The 24392-nt window shown below is 37.3% G+C and overlaps 1 protein-coding gene and 1 pseudogene across 5 annotated transcripts in view; both read right to left on the bottom strand.

The window, feature by feature from the left end:
• Positions 1-7340, bottom strand: part of LOC103972758 (eukaryotic translation initiation factor 2 subunit gamma) — a 33005-nt gene extending 25665 nt beyond the window's left edge. For 3 of the 5 annotated variants that reach the window (XM_009387102.3, XM_009387103.3, XM_065174675.1), the window contains exon 1: positions 7203-7337. The gene's annotated coding sequence lies outside the window, so the exon portion shown is untranslated. Of the gene's footprint in view, positions 1-7202 lie in introns of all 5 variants that reach the window. The other 2 variants (XM_009387105.3, XM_009387104.3) reach the window with 1 other exon arrangement.
• A 7046-nt stretch (positions 7341-14386) lies between these two features.
• On the bottom strand, positions 14387-17701 carry LOC103972787 (GEM-like protein 1; annotated as a pseudogene).
• Between the last annotated feature and the right edge of the window lie 6691 nt (positions 17702-24392).

Raw genomic sequence — 24392 nt, forward strand, 5'->3', positions numbered from 1 at the left:
GTCACCTCCCATCAAACATAGGGAGTTCAGGAACAGCATTGGCACCAACTTCGCCGCGTGCATGAACTCCATTCCGAGAATCACTTGAAAGTCGTCCAGTGGCACCGCCATCATGTTTGTGCTCCCGCTCCAAGTCCCAATCTTGATGGGGACTCCCTTTGCCAGCCCGAAGATCCGCTTGGCCTCCGAGTTCACCGCCTTCATCCGACTTGGATTCTTCTCCAAGATCAGTCTAAGTCGCTTTGATTCTCAATCGGCAATAAAGTTATGGGTAGCGCCCGTGTCTACCATTGCACAGGTTATTTGGCCATTAAGCTTGATGTCCACGTACATCAACTCATTGCTCCTTGCTTTATGTGACTTTGTCTTCGTGTCCTCCCCCACTTGACCCCGCAAAGCATTCAACAAACGCATTGCTCCCATCTAGGGTCCTTGCGACTCCTCATCGTCGTTGCTGAATTCTGAACTACTCGAACTAAGAGCGATGGCCTTGCCCTTGTCTGATTTGGAGGAGTAGATTGAAGCTGTTAAGGCATTAAGTGCTTGTTTCGGTGGGCACTCCCTCACCACGTACGGTCCTCCACACAAGAAACATCTGCCAGGTTTTGGGGCATTACCTTTTGAGCTTGACCCTTTATAGGAACTCTTCTTCCTTTGCTCTCCCCCAGGCTCCTTCCCTCGAGAATATTTTGGAGGGCGATTTCCTGAAGATTATTTCTTTTTCCCTAAGTCCTCTGAGGAAACAAAGTCGGTGAACCTTTTTACGGTCGTAATTACCCCGATCACATCGGTGATATTCCTTCGATGTAGTTCCTGTTGAGCGCATGGCTTCATACCATCGAGGAAGCTAAACAGCTTATCATTCTCGGACATGTCCTAAATATCCAACATTAGTGCAGAAAATTGCTTCACGTAGTCTTGAATGGAAGTACTTTGGCGGAGTTGTCTCAGCTTCCTCCTTGCGACGAACTCTGTGTTCTCGGGTAGGAACTGAGTTCTAAACTCCCGATTCAAGTCCTCCCATGTGTCCACTCGACATCGACCTTGTTGGATCTCCTCCCAATAGGTTCGCCACCAAAGTTTTGCATCCCCACTCAAATACATAGTTGCTATTGAAACTTTGATATCTTCAGAATCAAGCCTTATAGTTCAAAAATACTATTTCATGTCAAACAAAAAATTCTCGAGCTCCTCTGCGTCCCTAGCACCTCCATAGCAATGAGGCTCATGTGCCCTCAAGTTTTATGTCGACGCAATGCGGGTGTTGCTCCCTCCCGCATTTAGTTCCCTTGTGAACGCTATTACTCTGGAAGTGAGTTCCACCACGACTTTGTGCAAATGTTGCATGAAGTCTTTGGTATCGTCCGTCAGTCGATCGAGTAGGGCCTCAACCTTGTCGATTCGGGATTCAACTTCTTATTGCGAGCTCTCTACCCCAAGAAGCCTTTGTTGGCCTTGGTAGAGTTCCTCTAAGCTCGCTTCGAGAACATCTAGGCGGGTTTCCACCGCCATGAGTCTCTCCTTATGGCTCTTTTTCTCGGTTGGCGCTCCAGATTATGCCTCCTCCACTTGTGAAGAGTAGCCAACTTCTCGCTCATCATGTTCGCTGCCATGATCCTCCAGAGCGACTCCACCAACATGAGAGCGAGTTTGCATTTGCAGCCCATGTGCAGCTGCTTGGGGTAATGGTCCGACTTGCCCCGCCTTGCTCAATTTGCCACGATGCTTTGCCATGGCGAGATTGCGAAGTTTCTTCACGGTTTGCTCGAATTGCTTGCCCACTCTAATACCACAATGTCACAGACTTAGCTAGAATTGCCTAAGTCGTAAAGCACCCTTACGGTAAAGTCACGGACTTAGTTAGAGTTGCCTAAGTCGTGAAGCACCCTTGCGCCAACTCTTCGGACTTAACTAGGATTACCTAAGTCATAAGGCGCTCTTGCGACATATGCGTCTGCAAAGGGTCAGCCTAGTTGCAACCTCGTACAGGTCCTGAAGGACCTGTAAAAAAGAAAGTTGATTAAATTGAAAACGAGTGACGAACAAGTCCCGACGTTTCGTGAAGAGGGGAGCTTTACAAGCAATTCAATGAGTACCATGAGTGCAAGAGAGAAAAGAGAGGAAGGAGAAAACAATGACTTTAAAAGGTAGAACGAACAATTGCAAGTCCACAAACAACTGCTCACCGAGTGCCGAGAGCGAAGGCAAGTTCCCATTAAGTTAACGTGCAAACTTGTGAAGATTGTTCAACGCCCAACAATATACCGAAGCCCCATCCAACCCTGTGTCACCCGGGGGGTTCCAAGGGGCTGAGATGGCTGACATTTTACGTGCAACTGCGATCTACAGAAAACAGGCTGTGGCACACGAAACCGGAGCCATTTTGGGATGGTTTTGCTCGACGCAGTGAGCGGTCGCACTGTAGCGTTGCAACATGTTCAAACATGCATTTTTACAAGCAAAAACACACAAAACCAAGGCAAAACATACTGCCAAGCATTTGTACATATAGGAAAAAGCGATGAACGATTCGTTGAACGAAGTTGTTGCGAGTGCACGACGACCGTTCGTGACAATACGATCTTATGATTAGTTTCGATATTTCAATTTGCACAGGCAGATTTATTACTTGATTTGTGTTTGCCCTTCTAAAAACATAGGTGGGATATAAACCTAGCAACTTAAAACAAATGCCATGAACCAATAACAACAATAACAAAGCCATAAAGTTCTCACTATTTAGGTCTACTATATGGATCATTTACTGTCATTGAGCTTTGTAAAAAATTATATTCTTAATTAAATTAAGAGAATTTAAATCTGTCTGAGTAACCCTTTTAAGGTCTCTCAGTCTCTTTTCGTATCTCTAATATTAATATCTAATATTTTCTAATAATTATGTATATATATTAGGCCTCCATAGCATATAACTATATGATTTTAAATAGTTCTGCCTCATGTTATCCTCTATCAAAGTTATACATCCATTTCAACATTCTCATTTCAAGGAAACAAATATATATATATATATATATATATATATATATATATATATATATATATATATATATATATATATATATATATATATATATATATATATATATGTTGTTACTTGACCATCTAACATATATGCAACATTATTGTTACAATAACGGTCTCATAGAATTTTTCTTTTAATCTATAAGATACCCAATGATCACACATAAAACTCACAATATCCCTCTTCATTTCAACGACTCAAATTTTACTCTATTGATAATATCTTCATCTGTCCCTCAATCTTGTTGAGCAATTGATTCAATGTATCTAAAACTTTGAATTATTGAAACTATTTGTCCATCCAACTTAACTATATTTTTAGGTCTACTCGTAGTATCACTAAAATTACATCACATATATTCAATCTTAGTCATACTCGATCTAAAACATTTACTTTTCAGGGTTTGTTCCCACAACTCAAGTTTAGAATTAATTTCATTTAAACTCTCATCAACTAAAAGAATATTATCAACAAATAAAATACACCAAAGAGGTTCATCTATTATTAAAGGAAAAAGGTAAGAGCTTAAGCCAGATCCTTGGTGTAGTCCTAATAGGTAACTCATTGAACATACTCAATGTGGTTTTAAGTTTTAACACTAACAGCTTCACTATCATACATATCTTTTAAAACATAAATCTCTTGGAAGACTATCACAAGATTTCTCCAAATCAGGATCATATATAAACTTGACCAAGTAACCAGCATTCACTACACGAGTGGTCGCACTATTACCATTTGTTCTAAATTCACTAAATAAAACCTGAGCTTAAAGAGAACAAATGTAATCACCGATAATTTCTCCCTTAACATAAATTAATTACTATTAATGATGTATTGCTTTATTATTAACTTCTATGTTTGTGTACTATAGTTAAGGAAATGCTTAAATTTGATTTCCTTAATCATGTGGATAAGTTAGGAATTCTAGTAATCAATCAAATTATTAATTGATTTATTTCCTAATGAATGATTTGATTTTTAGGAAGTAAATAGTTTACATTTCATTTTCGTATGTGAATTATAAGAAATAAATATTATATTTCTTTCTTTATGTGTGAAAGAAAAATAAAAATAAATTAAAAATTAAATTAAATTATTACTTACCTTTCAAGGAGATCTCATCTTCTCTTATATAAAGGGGACTACTCCTTCCTCATTCCTCATTCCTCACCGAGTCTAACAACGGGAGGATTAAGGAGAGGACTTCCTAAGAAGATGATATCGAGGAAAAGATAACCGAGGAGAGGTAGGATTCTTTCTTTTTTAACTAGCTTTGATTCATATTTTAAAATCTTGATGTTGAGATTGTTATAATTTTATGATGTATAATGATGTTTTAACTTCAAAATTTCTTGATTAGTAAATAATGATAATTATTTTGTGATGTTAGAATGATTATTTGATTTATATTGATCTCTAAAGCTTAAGTGAATTTTAATATTGATTTAATTATTAATTCCTATTTTTGGATTAGCATAATAGTTCTAATTTATTTAATTAGATATATCTATGTTTTTAATAATTATGTGTGAATTTCTATAATGTAATTAGTTTTAAATTTAAGATCGTGAATTTAAAGTTTTAATTAACGGATTTGAGTCATTCTTTAATAATCTTAGATATTAAAATCTAATTTGATAAAAGGAGTTTAATTGGGGTTTGACTTGAGTTAAGTTGATATATCAAACCAGATCGACTCAACCCATGTGTTCATGTATGACCTAACCCATGTGACTCGGCATGACCCAGCTTATGTGGCCAGATAGGAGTCAACTCATTTGGCAAGGTACGACTCAACTCATGTAGCCAAGCATGACCCAACCCATGTGGTTAAGTACGATTTAGTCCATGTGGCCATGTATGACCGAGCCCATGTGGCCAGGCATGGGCTAGCTCATGCAGCTAGGTACGACCTAATCCATGTAGTCAGGCACGACCCCAACTCATGTGTCTAGGTACGACTAACTCGCGAGCCAAGCATGGCCTAGTTCAGTGGTAAAACTCAGCCCAGCTTATAAGTGAGGCTTAGCCTAGTCCATGAAGTTAAGCTTGCCCAACTATGCGATTGGCATTAGACACATCGTCGCTCCTTTATCTAGCCTGTTGTACCTCAACTCAATCTATTACTTGGAATAGGCATATGCAGCGCATGTGACCCATCCAAGACTCAGGTGGGTTGGTTCGGTTTGGGTTAGCATCATATGACATAGTTCAATTTCCTCTCTCTTTATTAGTTTGAGCACGTTAATTGACTAAATCAAACAGGTTTGATCAGTTAAAATCGATTTAGGATGATTCTAGACTAACTTGACTAATTCAAACCTACTTGACCTAATTGAAATCAATCAAATCTAAATTAGACCAGTCTAGGGTGATTCCAGGCCGGTTCTATAAGGATTTGAGGTTGGTTATATTATGTCATAATCGAATTGAGTTTAGTTTAAGTCAATTGAGTCATTCCAATTAGGGTTTTGGTTAATTGAGGACTATTGAGAGATTGATGTTTCATGTATTTATGATTCGATGAACTTAAAGGTTTTACCTGAAGATATCATTTGAAAATGATTATTGATTTTCTACTTTTCTTAATTTTATGATATTGATATGATTATTATCACGTAGTAGATGTAACTAGGCTAGTAGTTCACATTGGAAGTGCAACATGTGAAAGGAGTTGTAGGCTCAGTACAATGCGGTGCCACCAATGAATATAGTCTAGCAGATTTACATCAAGTATGGTCTCTCATAATATCTAATCATATTGATTTCTTGATGTATGCATGAGTGAATGGACGAGTGTAAATGAATGATCATAAATGTTTATGTATCCCTACCGAGGGCAGGTATGACGATTTCTTTTTGGGATTAGCGAACTGTTAGACATGATGGTTAGACGATTCCTCCATCCATTGTTGGGGGGAACGTCTCCCCACTTGGGCGGGTGAGCGAGACCACTCCATCCGTTGTTGGGAGTGCGATATGGATTATCTTCATCCATTGTTGGGAGGAATCCATCCCGTGGAATATGCCTCTACATCCGCAGTTGGGAGAGTGCACCATCGGGTGTGATGTACGCCTTTGTTATCTAGTTATTATGTATGTGTTGCATGTGGCTGATGCATGATTTTGTTTATTACGTAAGAAACTATTATCGCTTTTCTGATGCGTAAGTTTTATGATGGATCAATTTTGAATTGTTGATATTTATTTATATTACACGAATATTAAAGATTATTTTTATGATTTTTTCGATGTTCTTATCAGCATGTGTGGTTGCTGATATGTTTTTATCTTATATTTATTTTCAGAGTAATCTACTACTTTGTAATATATCTGTAGCTTGAGTGGAAGAGACTTGTGACCCTACCAAGAAGATGTTATCATTTTTCTAGTTAATAGAATATTTACTATTGTAAAGGCAAGGATTTGAATTCAAGAATGAAGAAAAAAAAAAGGAGAAAGTTTATTATGTAAATTATGGATAATAAAATACTAATTTATTATTCTTTTTATAAATCTAGGATGTGACAACAAACATGCATCTGGTCTTATAGAATCAAATTGCACTCTGTCACTCGTGCATTTGCCCCAAACAAGGATGTTAGTATCTTATCAAGTCATCATTTAATATAATTTTAGACAAATGAGGAGCCACTTGAAAGATTTTCGTGTAGAATTAATTTGCAAAAGTTAGCATGCATTATGTTCAGTAAAATAAGGACTTCCTCCCTCCTTTTTCCTTGCTCTTCTTCCGTTCCAGTGTTACGATTATTGGTCAAAAATGATCTAATCAGTCAGTACAAGACAAACTGAAATCGAAAACTCAGCCCCCCAAAATTATTCTTGGTAGAAGCCTCCCATGAAGCTCATATTAAATGGTAATGAATCAAAAGGGCATAAACAGCAGACAACCTGATGGCTCCGACATCAACGACTGCACGGAGGATGATTGCACACCAAATGCCCCACCCACCACGAAAAGCACGAAAACGGCACTCAGAATACAATAAATCTCATGCAACATAGATAGGCCCAGAGAGAAAAGGAAACATAACAAGCTCTGATCAGATCGATTCTTACAAGCAAGTGTTCCTTGAGAATCGACGGAAAAAGAGACGGTGAAGCGCTACCAGGAGGAGACAGGGAAATTATTTACCTGTTTGCTCGTCGATGATACCAGCGACGAGAGAAGGTGAACGACCGAGCGAGCGAGGAAGAGGAGCGAGCTTGGGGCTGAGATCGAGAATGAGTGGAAGCCTCGCCGAACAAGAGACTGGGCTCGATGAGAAGGAAAGCGTGGGTTGGCACGATGGGTAGGGCTGCTCCGCTTAATAAAAGATACTTATATTTATTACATTAAATATATAATTAATTAATGTATAAAAATTATATAAATGATAAGAGATTAATTGATGGGCTAATTAATATTACTTATGTAATTAGCCACCTTTAACATTTTGGTCCCTCTATTTTAAAAAATTATATTAGTATCTTTATAGTTACGAAAGTGAAACATCTAGGTTCATTCACCTTGGCATGGTTTTATCTACGGAAACAAAAAAAAGATAAAAAAATAATTTGAACATTTTAGTTGATGATGACGGATGACGTTAGCAGTAGTAGACAATAGCACCACTAGGGCCACGAGCGGTTGTTGTGGATGAGGAGAGCGATGCGAGAGGTTTTTGCTGCTCGACAACTGCGTCAACGTCGATGTAGATGGTGGTGGTCACTACAACATCTACAGTGAAGATCATGGCCACTTCATTGCTAACCTATTAGGCGGATTATTCAACCTAAAGCTGGGGTTGTCAGAGGTCCTATCACTCTCCCCATTGCCACATCAATTCTGGCATGAGTATGTAAGAGAGGAAATGGGGGGCTTGTTGGAGGATGAGTTCCATGATATGACCCTACTAGAGTCGGGTTCTACTCAACCAAGAATCAGCTAATAAAAATCTTATGAGATTGTAATAAACCCCACCTAACCGCATCTATCCTATAAAGAAGAGTGGAAGGGTTTATATTTGAGTCTTTGGGCTTCCTAGCTGCCACCCACCCTCCCTTTTTTTACTAGGTCGGTCGACTAGGGTTGAGGGCAAAAGGGGTAACTCACTTAGGAAGCAACCCTTAGGGCTAAGGTTTAAAGCCCTATATAAATATATAGCCACCATCTTTTTTATAACAAGATCCATCTACAATTACAGCCATATGGTCGACTTCTAGGAGGGTGGAACCCCTATAGCGTTCCAAGGATTGATCCCCCTCAAAGATCAATCTACATAGAATTCCTCTAGGATTCTATCATCTAGTATCAGAGCAGCGATCTTGCTGCTTTTGCTGCCACCCTTGCCGCCCACCACCAACCAAGTAATTCTCATAATTGCCCTTGATGTCGCCATCTCCACCGTCATCTTCTGCCGTAGATCAAATCAATCTACTGTCGTCACCTCCAATTGCATCAAGAGATCTAGTATTCTCCTATCACCAATACCTTTTATTGCTGTAATTTTTTATTCAAAATACCAAGAAGAAGTCTTTTTATCTATCCCGTGTTGCGAATTTCTTTCATTGTAAAAGTTGTCATCTTTGTGAACGAAGGATTGCTGTAGAAAATGTCAACCGCACATTGTTTTCTTTAACAAATCTATTTGCTATCCTTTTTTAACAAAATTTCTTATATGCTTCATAGATTATCTTAGCTTCCATTTGAGATTGATCTATAAAGGAATTCATCTCTAAAACGTTCTTGTGTTGCTGTAAATTTTCGTCGCAAACCGTTAGAATTTTTTGACGAGAATTATGCTATCACAACTTGCACCGATTTCCTTGCTATTATACTACTAAAATATTCTTGATCAAATTTGTCATCATTGATGTTATCTAAATCAAGGTTTTGCTATCAAATTTCCTCCTCAAATCTTTCGTTTTTTGCTAAAAATTTCATTGTGAAATCGTTATTTCTTCGACGACAATTCTACTCTTACAAAACAGCCACAAAACAAGCATAAACTGTAGCCTACGTACACCAATCCACCAACCCTTTCGGCCACCACTTCTCTAAACCGAGACATGCCTTTAACCCAACAATAAAAGAGAGATCTTAACATTATAGATTTGAAGGCATATACTATGACATCTGAGGAGACAATCAATGCTAAATTCGAAGCCTTCAAGACGCGAATGGAGGATAAGATTCAGACTCTCTTTACCGAACTCAGTTTGGGCCGACCACCGAACCCGAAGAAATCACATCAAGGAGAGAGCTTTGACTAAAGAGATGACTTCCAGGAGAGAGGAGGCTCTATGACTGATCCCTACTATCCATGCATGAGGGTGGACTTCCCTAGATGGGAAGAAGAAGACCCGATTGGTTGGATCTTGCACGCAGAGCGATATTTTCGGTACCACAAAATTACAGACGCATCTATGATGAAAATTATGGCTAGACATCTTGAAGGGGTGCCATATAGTGGTTTGACTGATTTGAACATACTCATGGAGTCCTTTCATGGTGATAATTCAAAGAAGGACTACTGATCCATTTCAGACCAACCGATTACGAGAACATTAACGGACAACTAACAAAGATCCGATAAACCTCTACCATTCAAGAATACCAAACCAGGTTTAAAATGTTATCTAATCAAACTCATGATTGGTCTAAAAAAAAGCTATTGTGGACCTTTATTGAGGGCTTGAAGCTAGAGATCTGGGAAGAAGTTAAAGCGCGACAACTGTACATGCTTATGGTAGCCATCTCTTTCGCATGACTTCAAGATGAGCGATTGAACCATGAAGCTCGGAGGACTAAGGTCGCTCCTCGACCAGTAATACCAAAGCCCTTAGCCCTCGCTACTGTTAGCCGAGCACCTATACCAAAAAAGTTGACAAGAGAATAGCTTCGGGAGCGATCTGCAAATGGGTTATGTTGGCATTATGACAAGCCGTAGAGCCGCGAGCATCGTTATAAAAAAGGGAGACTTCTTGTGATTGAACCAGTATAAGAAGAGGTCATTGAACATCTAGAAGAGAGCCTTGAACATGAAAAAGAAAATGCAAAAGAAGATGCAGAAGAAGAGCCACAACCAACTGACTTAATGGTACATGAGCTAACCGGCTACTCAAACTCACAAACGATGAAAGTTGGAGGCCTTCTCAAACAACAACTGATCACTATTCTCATCGACACCGGTAGCACTAATAACTTCCTAAACAGTAAGGTTGCTACTTGGATGGTGCTCCACATCGAAGGTTACAGCAAGTTCGACATAAAGATCGCCGACGGCAGAATCCTAAAGTGCGACCAAAGATGCCTGCAGGTGAAACTATTACTGCAAGACCAAGAAATTGTCACCGAATTATTCCTCCTACCAATTGATGATAATGAGGCCATGCTTGGTATAGAATGGCTGACAATGCTAGGTGATGTCTCTTAGAACTTTTTCAAATTAATTATGAAATTCTACTGCAAAGGCAAATAGATCATCTTATGCGGGAAGCACGGAAGCAACGCAACCACCGTTTCGACCCAACGAATGGAGAAAGTTTTACATAAGGTAAATGGTGGCATTTTGATGTATCTCTAGCAGCAACCATAGGATAAGAAAATAGAAATTAAAGGTCAAAATCTCGCCCAATTGCTTATTGAATTTGTCGATATTTTTGTTGAACCACACGGTCTTCCTCCTACTCGGCAACTTGACCATCAAATTCCAATTCTTCTAGGCAAATCACCAGCAAACACTCAGTTGTACCATTATCCTCACCTCCAGAAGAATGAAATTGAAAAGATTGTAAAAGAGATGCTTAAAACAGGAATAATTCGATCAAGTTGCAGCCCCTATTCCTCACCGGTACTACTTGTACACAAGAATGACAGAACTTAACGGATGTGCATCGACTATCGAGCTTTAAATGACATCATTGTCAAGGACATGTACCCAATAGTAGTGGTGGATGAACTTCTTGATGAGTTAAAAGGAGCTCGAGTCTTCACGAAGTTGGACCTTCGATCTGATTACCACCAAATTCGGGTATGTGAAGATGACATTCCAAAATCTACATTCCGTACACATAACGACCATTATGAATTCTTGGTAATGCCTTTTGGACTCACTAATACTCCTTCAACCTTCAAAAATCTCATGAATGATATTTTTCGGAGCTTTCTTTGTAAATTTGTGCTGGTATTTTTCGATAATATTCTCATTTATAGCCCTTCTCTTGAGACTCACTTTCAGCATTTACGGGTTATTTTGATAATCCTTCAGGAGAATACTCTTTTATTAAGTAGCCAAAGTGTAGTTTTCTCCAGCAAAAAGTAGAGTACCTTGGGTACGTAATATCAGAAGAAGGAGTAGCGATAGACCCAACAAAAAACCTACAAACATGAAATTACTATGCGGGTTCCTTGGACTAACGGGCTACTACCAAAAATTTGTGAAGGACTATGGAAAGATCAGTGCACCCCTCACTTTTTTACTGAAAAAAGACACCTTCAAATGGTTGGATAAAGCCTCTGTTGCCTTCGACAAACTTAAGGCAGCCATGCTGACGATGCTGGTGCTAGCACTACCAGATTTCAACTGACCCTTCATTATTGAGGCTGACGCATCTGAAGTCGAAATTGGAGTCGTTCTCATGCAAGATGGTCGACCACTCACATATACCAACAAAGTGTTGTCTCCCTCCCATAAAATAATGTCAATATATGATAAGGAGATGCTCGCCATTATACATGCAGTAACGAGGTGGAAACCCTACCTGATTAGTCGACGATTTCAAATTAGAATCGACCACAGAAACCTCAAGTACTTTTTAGAGTAGAAGATATCATCCCTTCAACAATAAAAATGGGTAACCAAACTTCTAGGATTTGATTATGAAATTATTTACAAAAAATGGAAAGAAAACATTATTGCAGATACACTCTCATGGCTATCTGAGCAAACTAAATTTTTAGCCATCTCCCTTCCTACCATCGGCTTCCTCGAGGACATTAGGGAGGAATGGAAGAAGGATCCAGAGATTAACAACATCATAAAAAAATTGGAGGAGGATCTAAACGTAATAGCCCACTACACTTGGGATTTGAGGGATCTACGCTACAAAGGTCGCATTGTGCTTATACCTGACTCCACTTGTATCAAAATCATCCTGTACGAAATATAATCCACACCTTCAATAGGGCGCTCTAGATTTCTGAGAACCTACAAAAGAGTTAAGCAAAATTTTTATTGGAGAGGGATGAAAAAAATTATTTCTGAATATGTGGCACAATGTGATGTATGTCAACAGCAAAAGGGTGAAACAATGACGAGTCCACGAAAGCTACAACCACTACCCATACCAGACTCGGTGTGGACTAACATCTCCATGGACTTCATCGAAGGGCTACCACCTTCCAAAGGTAAAAGCACAATCCTCGTGGTAGTTGATTGACTTACAAAATATGCTCATTTTTGTACTCTATGAAATCCCTACACTGCCATTAGTATTGCTTAGATTTTTATAGAAAATATTGTTAAATTGCATGGGATGCCAAGGTCCATTGTAAGTGATCATAACATGATCTTCACTAGTAAATTTTGGACCAAGTTATTTCAGTTATAGGGCACCAAACTCAAGATAAGCACAACATATCATCCACAAACTGACGGCCAAACAAAGATGGTGAATAGGTGTTTAGAGACGTACCTTCAGTGTTTCGCTAGTGATCGACCAAAGGAGTGGGCAGAATAGCTTCCTTGGGCCGAATGGTGGTATAATACTACATATTATTCATCTATAAAATTTACCTCATATGAAGCATTGTATAGTCGGTCGACCCTCGTGATTCCAAAGTATGTAATTGGCTTAGTCAAGGTAGATCAGGTCGACCAAGATTTAATTGATAGGGACAAACTCCTACAGTTGCTAAAGGATAATCTTTATACTGCTCAAGCCAGAATGAAGCAGCAAGCCAACACACGACGAAGGGAAAGAGAATTTTCAGTAGGAGATTGAGTTTATCTTTGCCTATAGCCATACAAGCAACTCTCCATCAATACACGAGCCTCCATGAAGCTATCTCTACATTTTTATAAGCCCTATCAGATCATATAGCGTATTGAAGCCATGACATACAGACTTAAATTGTCTAAGGATGCCAAAATTCACCCTGTCTTCCACATGTCATGCCCGAAACCTAAATTGGGAGAACACGAGTCACCCTAGAACCAATTGCCTAACACCACTGATGATAGATATATTCAAGCCCAACCACAAGCCATCCTCAACCGCAGAATCGTGATGCGTTGTCAACGTCCCTCTATTGAAGTACTAGTACATTAGAATAATTTACCACTTGAAGACACCACATGAGAATTATATGACGAGCTGAAAACCCGGTTCTCTAAGTTCATGAAACCTTAGCCTTGAGGACAAGGCTGATTTGAAGAGGGCAAGCTTGATAGGACCCCAGTAGGGTTGGGTCCTACTTAACCGGGAAGCAGCTAATAAAAACCCTGTAAGATTATAATAAACCCTACCTAGCTGCCTCTATCATATAAATAAGAGTGGCAAGGGTTTATATTTGGGCCTTTGGGCTTCCTAATCACTCCTACACATAATTACATGTAGTCAGAATTTAATATTATAATTTTTAGAGTTCATGAATGATATTGCTCCTCTCAAATTTAATGTTGATAAGCTATACATGTCATAACCATTGGTTTGCAAACTCAATGACCAATGATGATGAAGGTTTCCAATTTCATGTATCACAGTCCATGGCCAATGGCACTCATCTACTAGATGAAGAGAGGAAGGAAGAAAGAAGAAAGAAAAAGAAGATAGACACCGAAGAAGAGAAGCAAAAGTATTGATAAAGTGACATTACTCAGAACATGCTCGAACGATAACACGATATTCGGATGCTAACATTTCACAAACCCTAAAGGCGTTATGAGTTTATTATAAACAATTTTTAATTCAGACCAGATCTTCTCAATCAGGATGGTTTGTGCATCAAACATGGCCTGAAATATTGATCAGCGTGGGTCACTCCTAACAAAATTAAAGCCCTTTGAATGATTACATAATAATTAAGCTAATGATCCATCAGAATGTAAAATAGGTCTCAACATAATTCACAGACCACAAGATAGCCATCCATCTAATCTCATATATACTTGAGGAAAACCTGAAAACACATGCCCAAACCCTAAACATTTTAGATCACAGCTAGCAACTCATATATTATCATGTAGGACACTTCGAGGTATCACGAACCGTACCTGCGGCAACATGCGTCGGCACAGCTGACCTTATTAAAATGTAATGCTTGCTTACAATGCATGGATGTTGATTACAGATACCGTTTCAAAAGGAGCCCTCGAGATTGCCTCCTCCGTGGGATCAACTTATGACAATGGAGAAAGACATGGATATGGAGTTCTCAAATCCAGAGCTCATGCATGTCAACCACACCTGTAGAGGACACATATGAGCTTAGATACATTTCAAGGATCAACAATCTTGCTCTTCTGGACAAACAAAAAATCATCTCACTTGAAGTTTTGCTGTAATGTTCAGAAGGTGCAGAGTGGTCAAATTATTTATGTTACACCATCTTCCTCTGCAAGTTACAGATTTTGCAGTGTCATTGATGATTGTCCAAAATGTAAATATATTCTGATCAAGTGTGTGCTGAGAGATCTAGCTGATACTAGTGGCTGCATTGGTGAAAAACACGGAGCAAAAACTGTAGAGCCTCCCTAAGATTCTTGAGAGCCTTCTCATATGAAATGAATCCCATGAACCAGAATTCGTGGTTGCCCATGGTGACAATTTGGATGTATTTATCTGAAGGGTTCCTTGGGTTTGCAGAGGGATTGACTGCCCTCAACTGATCCAAAGGAACAACAACCTGCACATTCATGTAATTTGAACATATTAAAATTCTGCATGCCAGATTAGAGTAAGAATCAAACTGTGGGACCTTGCAAACTGGGAAAAGAAAGAGAATATATTCAGGATCAGAAGCTGGTGTTTTAATATCTCGAGTTCTTGATAAAGTTTCAACCTTTTGACAATATGTTCATCAGACAACTATTTGATAGAAGGTGGTGGAAATCAGTAAAATCACTGTTCACTTCTTGTAACAAGATCACTTGCTGCAGTGGAGCTAATAACCAGGGGAAGCTAACCCATTTCACCATTGTCTACTAGTACTTATTGCACATTTATTTTCTTCACATATCCATTTTAGCTATCTGCTCAAGAAGATCCAAGTTCAATAAAATTAGAACAGTAGCATATGGGTGTTAGTACAAGGGGAAAAGCTGATGCAATATTTTTAGCACAGCACAAGTTCATGAAAACATCCTTCTGGTTTATGCCCCAATGCAAACATTCTTCAGGTTTACTATATCTTCTGTGTAACCACACAACTTATCAATCAAACCTGATAATCAAGTGCTTAATAAAGAAAAAGTAGTCAAGCGTATAATTAGTGAGCAATTAGTATCCACACATTTTTTATTTTTTAGCCACACATGTTCAATCAAAAACTGATTTACATTTTAGAGTAATCAACCTATTATGATGCAGACCCATGCAGCAGCAGCAGTAGAGAAGCAGTGGCATGCATCTACACATGGTGTGCCACTAAAAAGGCAATTCTTGTTCCATCTATCTCTAAACATCACCCAAATTCCCATACAATTCCTAGTTGTACAAAACCCTAAGATCACCAATCTAACCAGAGGAGAATCTGATCAAATTCAATTCCAGTTGCAACAGTAGCACTATTTTACCCCTGTAGCTTTACCAAGTTTTTGAAATCAAAGGAGAACCCAATTCTCCAACCCCAGAAACCTACTATAAACCATGTTGTATGAGAACGGTGTCCTTGCAAGTTGTAAATCCACATAAAAAGCAGCTTGAACAAGCTAACACATGTAACATCAGCCGTATATCAATTCCCACATCAATTTTTTCGTGTTTTTCCATTCAAAAAGTCCAAAAAAAAAGAACACTTTACAACAGTCCCTCACAAGTACATATTTGCACAATAACAACATCATCACATATCCATAAGCAAAACACACAACTCAAATCCTATCTCATGTAGGATCTGTAGAGGTTAAAAATTCATTGACTCAAGCCTCCTATTTTTTTTTATCTAAAACATAAAAATTCTGGTTTTATTTAATTGTTTAGCTTACATTACTATCATGGTTGGGTTACTTCAGCAAAGCTCAACATTCTAGTTCAGCATATTTGCTTCTTGCTTAATATCAGATTTCACTTATTTAATTAGATTACTATATGTTGCACATCATAAAATAGATTTTCTCATAGATCTATTAGTATTAGGTTAACCTATGCCAATTTATGTAAAAGTTTGTTTGTAAATTTCACCTATACTATCCCTTCCAAAGAAAGGGCCACTATAATGAAGATCAAGCACAGTTTTTGATACACAGCCAAATCCTGAAGTCTTTAGCTGTGACTGATCATAACAGAAACATACCAAAAGTAACAATATTCCCATTTCCAAAGATCTAAATTAGTCATGCAAGTCAACTGTACATCAACATACTCAATTGCAAAACAGATGAAGGATGAAGTTTAGAGGCACACCTTATAGTATGCCCACTCTTGTTGACCATTGGAGATATTGCGACAGAGAGGATTGTCACTGCAAAATGCAATCCTAGCAGTAGATAAGTACAATGTTCCTATCACAGGCCCTGCTGAAGTAGAGAGATAACAGGCATATGCCGGCACTCTTAAGCTGTTCTCCTGGAAAAATACCAAATGTTCGTTGAAAAACCTTGCCATTTCCACCTTCTTCAAACACTTTTGTTCCTTGTGCAAGCCTAGCCAAGGCTGCATCAGTGACATTAGAACTTGTTTTAACTGTCAAACAAAAAAGAATAAGAAAATTAACAAAAAAAAAATCATATTGCTATGTCAGCTAAAACCTAAAACTATAGGTGCAAGTTCCAGATATTTGGCTTATTTAGTTGTTTATGCTATTACTTCATTTTAGTGCCTCCTTACAGGAAAGGATCCATTTCATGGACACAAAATTTGCATTGGAACCTTGTAGAAAGTCAATTAAAGAAGAGATCATCAACAAACCCAGAGAATCATTTATTACCAACACAATTGTGCTTCCTAATTCCAATTAGAATATAGCTTACCAGTGCAACATCATTCAACTTTCCTTCTTCTCCACATCAATGTCAGTGCTATCTCTCAGTAAATGTTAGACAAATTGTAGTGCATCTTTCTTTTGGTAGTAAAAGGGTTCTTTAACCCTCTAAAAAATATCTCTATAGGCAAAGATGTAGAGGAACACCTTTGGCCTCTCTGGTGATTCCTTAAGAGGTAGCAGTATACATTTTCCAGATTCGAGCTAGAAGGGTTTTAATACAGTGCATCAAACAAAGATTGAAGGGGAAGAAAGAAACGTAGGGTGGTGCCAGAAATTTCCTGCAGCGCCTCCTGCCTTTTTTGTGGTGTCTTCCAACGTCTTCCCGCATCAGCCCAACAGTGTGAGGATCGTCTTTTTGGGGCCTAAGTGAAAGAAACAAAGAAAGAAAATTGAGGAGGAAGAATACAAACCAAGGATAAAAGAAGAGACTTTATGCGATAGTCCATGCACTCTCGGTAGGAAAAGGGGAAGCATGTTGCGTCACGAGGTCGAGACAGACGATCGTAACATATGAAGATGCGTCGAGACACCGACGGAACTAAGAAGGACGAGCTGGACGATTATAGGGTATGGAGATGCACCGCTGTATACATAGATCTTGATGTGAGTGATTAGGCCCATTGGTTCGAGTCTGATCACATTAGGCTGTGGTCCATAGTCATCTGGTATGATTACTCATATGATTATGATTACCTGTACACCTACTAGATATGTATATATATTTATATGCGATATAGATATATATTAAATATGTATATGTATGACACATTATATTTGAAGACCAAATCAAAATCCTTTCTCTCGATAATATTAAGTCGGTAAACGTGAGGTAATTATAATGACCCGCGTGGCCTTCCATCGTTATAGGTAGGGTTCGATTCCTAATGTAAGTTGAGTTGGTCAAGTCTTTCGAGTCCCTCAAGGCTCACCTATATTGCAATTTGCTATCTTGCTTATGCTATAGAGATGTCATTGGTAACCTGAGTGTAGGGAAATCTAGGGGTGACATCACATGCATAGGGGAAGAACATAAAATAAAAACCCTAAATTTTTCAAAAAGATGTTTGTTATCTAGGGAGATCGTATATCCCTGAATCCTTATAAATTTATAGGGGAGGATGAAGGAAGTCAAGTGGCCTCCTTTGTAGTAGTGATCTACACGATAGGGCTGTGATGACACTCTTCAAATCGTTGTTTAAATCTCCACACTTACTATCTGAAGAGGAGAAGGGAAGAGGAGAATAGGAGGTGGCAACCAAGAAGCCTCTAGCCTATGGGTGTTTAGTTCTCTCCTATTTATAGAGGCCCCCTATTAACTAAACCATAATGGATCATACCCTATTGAGTATTGGATCTCTATCCAACTACCCAAGCCTCTTAGATTAGTGAATCTCTATCCAATAATCTCTTATTGACTCTTATTGAATCTCTTCCATATATTGGTTATCCAATAAGATAGGGGCTCTAACGAATATCTTATATTCGAACTTTTACTCATCGCAACACCTACTATATGTGTGTGACTCTCTAGGCCCAATATCGAGCTGACTATGAGTCATATATATCAGAACTCCTTCTGGCTCATCGAATTATTATCTCCATAATTATTAACTCGACTCATCGACTACGGATGTACTAAGCCACTACGTTGCAGTCGCCAAACCATATAGGGGAATCTAATCTATTGGACCTGTTTGTCCTTAGTTATCGTGTATCTATAGTCCATCATCTATCTAATACCCCATAGACGTTATGCTGGGCATGGTATTGTTAGGCCCATACGATTTCTACTTGAGTCTCGCTCTAATCAAATTTTTCCGGAGAACTCTCTCTCTAAATTCGAATGACCCTGGACAAGGATTACCTGAGCAAGAACACATGAGATATTCCTCTCATGACATTGAGAGTGGATGATCCTATATCAATACTCAATAGTCTTCATAAGATTGACTACTATTCATGATGACCAATTGTGCCAGATTTGGAACTTCCAGACTTATAAGTCTGGTATCAAAGAGTGGAGTACTCATACAGGACATCCTTAGTATCTCAAGTCTAAGGACCAGATACATCATTAGGACTATGGAATCGCTATCTGATAATGAGGTATTATAAACCATCCAACATTTCGTGAGCGGATCAATCAGTGAACTCATTCTCCAATGAGCACCTATACTATAGCCGTAGTAGTGTCCCCATACAAGTAGCTATGAGACCAGCTGCCTCCATAATAAGGATGGGTATATAACACACCAGTCTATCTGGTTATCTCACTATCTCTCTCGAGTAACCTGTGATCGGGATTATTTAGGGTCTATGTTTAAAGGTGAATCGATCTTATTATTGTAATCTCATCACGATCCGATTCTTATTACACAGATCTATGGATATCATAATATATATGCATATATGTAACAAATAATATAAAGTGATAAAATATTAAAATATAATAAACAAAAAGAATGCGTATCATGTCACACGTGCCATATCTCACGTGATTGGCTTGCAGGGTACCTATGACTAGCAATCTCCCATTTGACCTAAAACCAATAGCCTATATGTCTGATCCCTATCAGACTCCTATGATGTTCAAAGATAATATGAGACAATGGCTTTGTTAGTGGATCTGTAATATTATCTTTGGATGGAACTCTTTCCACCTCCACATCTCCTTGGGCTATGATCTCTCTAATCAGGTGGAACCTCCTCATAACACTTCTGATGAAACCCGGGTTCCCTTGCTTGAGCAATCGCCCCATTATTGTCACAATATAAGAGAATCTGCTCCTTGTTGTTAGGTATGACTTCCAGATCTTTGATGAACTTGTTCATCCAAACTCCCTCCTTTGTTGCCTCTACTGCAACAATGTATTTTGCCTTTGTAGTCAAGTCAGTAGTAGAATCTTGCTTGGAACTCTTCTGGCATACTTCTCATCCATTCACGATAGTGAATTTCAAAACCGTGAATTTTAAGAATTTTATGAATCTAATGGATACAACCATAATTTCTCTACTCCAAGAAATCCTCAACAAAATGGAGTAGTAGAAAGAAAAAATAGAAACTTATAAGAAATGGCTAAAACTATGATAAACGAACATAGCCTACCCAAATATTTTTGGGCCGAAGCCATAAATACGGTATGCTATGTCATGAATAGAGTTCTAGTAAGATCATTACTCTCCAAAACTCCTTATGAGTTGTGGAACAACAAGAAACCCAATGTTTCATATTTTAAAGTTTTCAGGTATAAATTTTTTATCTTGAATGAAAAAGATGCCTTAGGAAAGTTTGATGCAAAATCCGATGAAGAGATTTTTCTTGGCTATTCTTCTATTTCTAAGGCCTTTTATACCTTTAACAAAAGAACTTTGGTTATAGAATAATCTATTCATATTGTTTTTAATTAAGTTTCCGGAGTTAAGAAAAATGATTTTGACGATAATCTTAATTTTGATGCTTTGAATTTAAATGAAACCCTTTCTCCATCTAGTAACTTGGATGCATCTTCTTCCGAAACATTCTTACATAAGGAATGGAAGTATGTAGATGCTCATCTTAAAAAGCTAATCATAGGAGACACATCAAAAGGGGTTCAAACTCGTTATTCTCTTAAGAATTTTTGTGCCAACACCACTTTTCTCACCCAAATTGAACCTAAATACATTCACGAGACCTTGAAAGTGGATTCATGGGTTATTGCAATGTAAGAAGAGTGGAATCAATTTGAGAGAAATGAGGTACGGAAGCTTGTTCCGAGGCCAAATGACCATTTAGTTATTGATACTAAATGGGTAACAAACAAGATGAATTTAGTATCGTGGTTAGAAACAAAGCTAGATTAGTGGCTAAGGGTTTCAATCAAGAAGAATGTATCGATTATGAAGAAACATTCGCTCTTGTGGCACGATTAGAAGTCATAAGGATACTCCTTGCCTATGCTAGTAGTAGTAATTTTAAATTATTTCAAATGAATGTTAAAAGTATATTTTTTAATGACTTTATTTCCAAAGAAGTATATGTTGAACAACCTCCTAGATTTGTGAATGATAATTTTCCTAATCATGTGTTTAAATTGACTAAAGCTCTCTATGGATTGAAACAAGCCCCAAGGGCTTGGTATGAGAGACTTAGCTCATTTCTTATCCAAAATAATTTCTCTAAAGATAAGATCGATACTACATTGTTTATTAAAAATTTTAAAAATAATTTTTTTATTATTCAAATTTACATCGATAATATTATTTTTAGTTCTACAAATGAATCTCTATGTGAATAATTTGCTAAAAGTATGAGCCTATAATTTGAAATGAGCCTAATGGGGGAACTAACCTTCTTTTTAGGCTAGTAAATCAAACAACTTATGAAGGTATTTTTATTAGTCAAATAAAATATACATTAGACTTGCTAAAACGAATTAACATGAATAGTTTAAAAGCTATCAATACTCCTATGAGTACCTCCACTAAGTTAGACATTGACGAAGGTAGAGAAAGTTTTGATTAAAAATCTTATAGGGGTATGATAGGTAGTTTATTGTATCTCACCACAACTAGACCAGACATCATATTTAGCGTAGGACTTTATGTTAAGTTTTAATCTAACCCTAAGAATCTCATTTAAAAGCTGTTAAAAGGATCTTTAGATACCTAAAAGGAACTTCTAAACTAGGATTATGGTATCTAAAATCTAAAAATTTTGAATTGATTGGTTATGCCAATGCTGATTTTGCTGGTTGCCAAATAGATAGAAAAAGCACATCCGAAATATATCAATTCTTAGTACACGCACTTGTTTCTTTGTCTTCCAAGAAACAAAACTCGGTTGCATTATCCACAACCGAAACTGGGTACATTGTAGCAGGTGCATGCTATGCTCAAGTTATATGGATGAAAAACACTTTAGAAGATTTCAGAATTCACATGAAGAATATACCTATAAAGTGTGATAACATAAGTGTAATATGTTTAACGAAAAATCCTATTTAACACTCTAGAACTAAACATATTGACATTAGGCATCACTTTATATGAGATCATGTTAATAATCATGATATAATCTTAAAATTTATTGATACGAAATATCAATTGGCTGATATTTTTATGAAACCTTTGATTGAGGAACAATTTGATTTTATAAGAAGAGAATTAGGTATGTTAAATTTCTTGGATACATTGGTTCCTCTTTAAATTTTTCTTCGAATTTTATCGAATTCTATCTTACAAAATCATTCACTAAGATCTTGAACTTATGACATGCGAATTTTATACGATGTTTGCTTGCTAATTTTATATGATGCATGAACTTATCATGCGAATTTTCTCCTCTTACAATAATAGAATTTATAAAATGTAATTGAGTCTGTGCATCTCATAATGATAAAAATCTTACAAAGAAGGAACCACACACTGTCAGCACCCACCTCAATGCAACAGTGCTCACTACCTGTAGGCGGTGGCACTGCCCACCTGGTTAGGGGTTGTAGGCGGTTGCATCGCCCATGTAACATCCCCTATTTTTAAAAATTTAGTAAAAGTTTTGTTTGTAAAAATAAGGATTATTTAATAATTATTTTATATTAAATAATATTATATTAAAAGTTTATGGCTAGGGGCCTAAGAGTAAATATTAGAAGTTTGATATAATTTATGAAAGATTCAGATTTAAGTTAAAAAGAAAAATAGTGGACATGTGTCACTAGCTAACCTAAGGTTGGTGCCACTTATCTTTGCTCTAAAGATGACATCTAGCCCCTTTCATGCATGCATGACACCTTGCAACTTTTGCATTAGCCAAAACCCAAAGAAAACAAACCCGAAGAGTTGTAGCCAACGTGAGTTTGAGAAGAGAAGGGAAGAAGAAGAAGAAGAAGAAGATGAAGAAGAAGAAGAAGAAGAAGAAGAAGAAGAAGAAGAAGAAGAAGAAGAGCTTGAGGTTTTTCATCAATTTTTCCACATTTGGGATTCAAATAATTTTAAGACAAGTATTCTAACCCCATCTCACAGTAACCTTAATCTCTGTTCCATTTTTATTCTGCAAAATTTGAAAGATTTCAACTGAGAACCAGACCTTCTTTCATTTTGATATAAAGCTATGAATCTATAATTTTTTGGTAATCTAACCTCTATACAATGTTTCGGTCATAACATTTTGTAATAAACTCTGATTTAGGCAAAACCTATTCCATTTGAAAGTAGACAAAAAATTCTTTATTTTGATACTAAGATCGAATGATTTGGAGTTTAAATGCCTACTAAGACTTCTGTTTAAATTAACCCTACATATTCTACAAAACAAGGACTGAAATTTCTGACATCTTGTTGCTTAACTGCTTATAACTTTTTGCTGTGAACTCAGATTCATACAAAGTATGATTTATTCAAAGCTAGACTCAAAATGCTTTATGAGTATTCCTGATTTGAAATTTTTGGAGTACAATTGCTAACTTAAACATATACTTTCATCGACCTTATGGATTCAGTAAAATAGAGCTAATATTTTCAAACCTTTTACTACGAAATTATCTGTAACTCCCTGTTGTAAATTCCACTTCTTGGAAAGCTTGATTTGCCTAAAACTAGATTGATAAAGCTTTCTAATGACACCTATTTTGTATAAATTAGAGTATAATTGGTTATCCAAATAGTTCATACAATATTCCTATCAAATTTTGCCAGAATCGAGCTTTGGTCGATTTCGGCTTTCCTTGTTACTTCTCTTTGGAAATCAATTTTGGCAAAAACTCTTACTTCAGTTAAGCTTTACATTATTACCTTAAATTCATATATACTTTTGTCCTTTATTTATTTGTACATCTGCAGCTATCATCTAAAGTTCATGTTTGCATCATAATGATTCGGCACATGCATCCCATTGTTCCGCATTTGCTTTCGATATATGGCTCTTCCAGTTTCATTTCCTTGGATATTGAATTCATCTAACTTTTTTATTTCAATTGAGCTATATGTGATTTCTTGAATACCTTAAATTCCTGTATACTTTTGTTTCCTTTCAAATCTGAATACATTTGTGAAAGATTATGTTTGTATCGTTTTGACTCGAAAGGCATATGTACATTTCGTTGTTCCGCATGTGCTTCCAATATATGCTAATTTCATTATTCATACTATCCCTTTGTA

This window comes from Musa acuminata, chromosome BXJ3-11, assembly GCF_036884655.1.
Source record: "Musa acuminata AAA Group cultivar baxijiao chromosome BXJ3-11, Cavendish_Baxijiao_AAA, whole genome shotgun sequence".
In the NCBI taxonomy this organism is placed as follows: domain Eukaryota; kingdom Viridiplantae; phylum Streptophyta; class Magnoliopsida; order Zingiberales; family Musaceae; genus Musa; species Musa acuminata.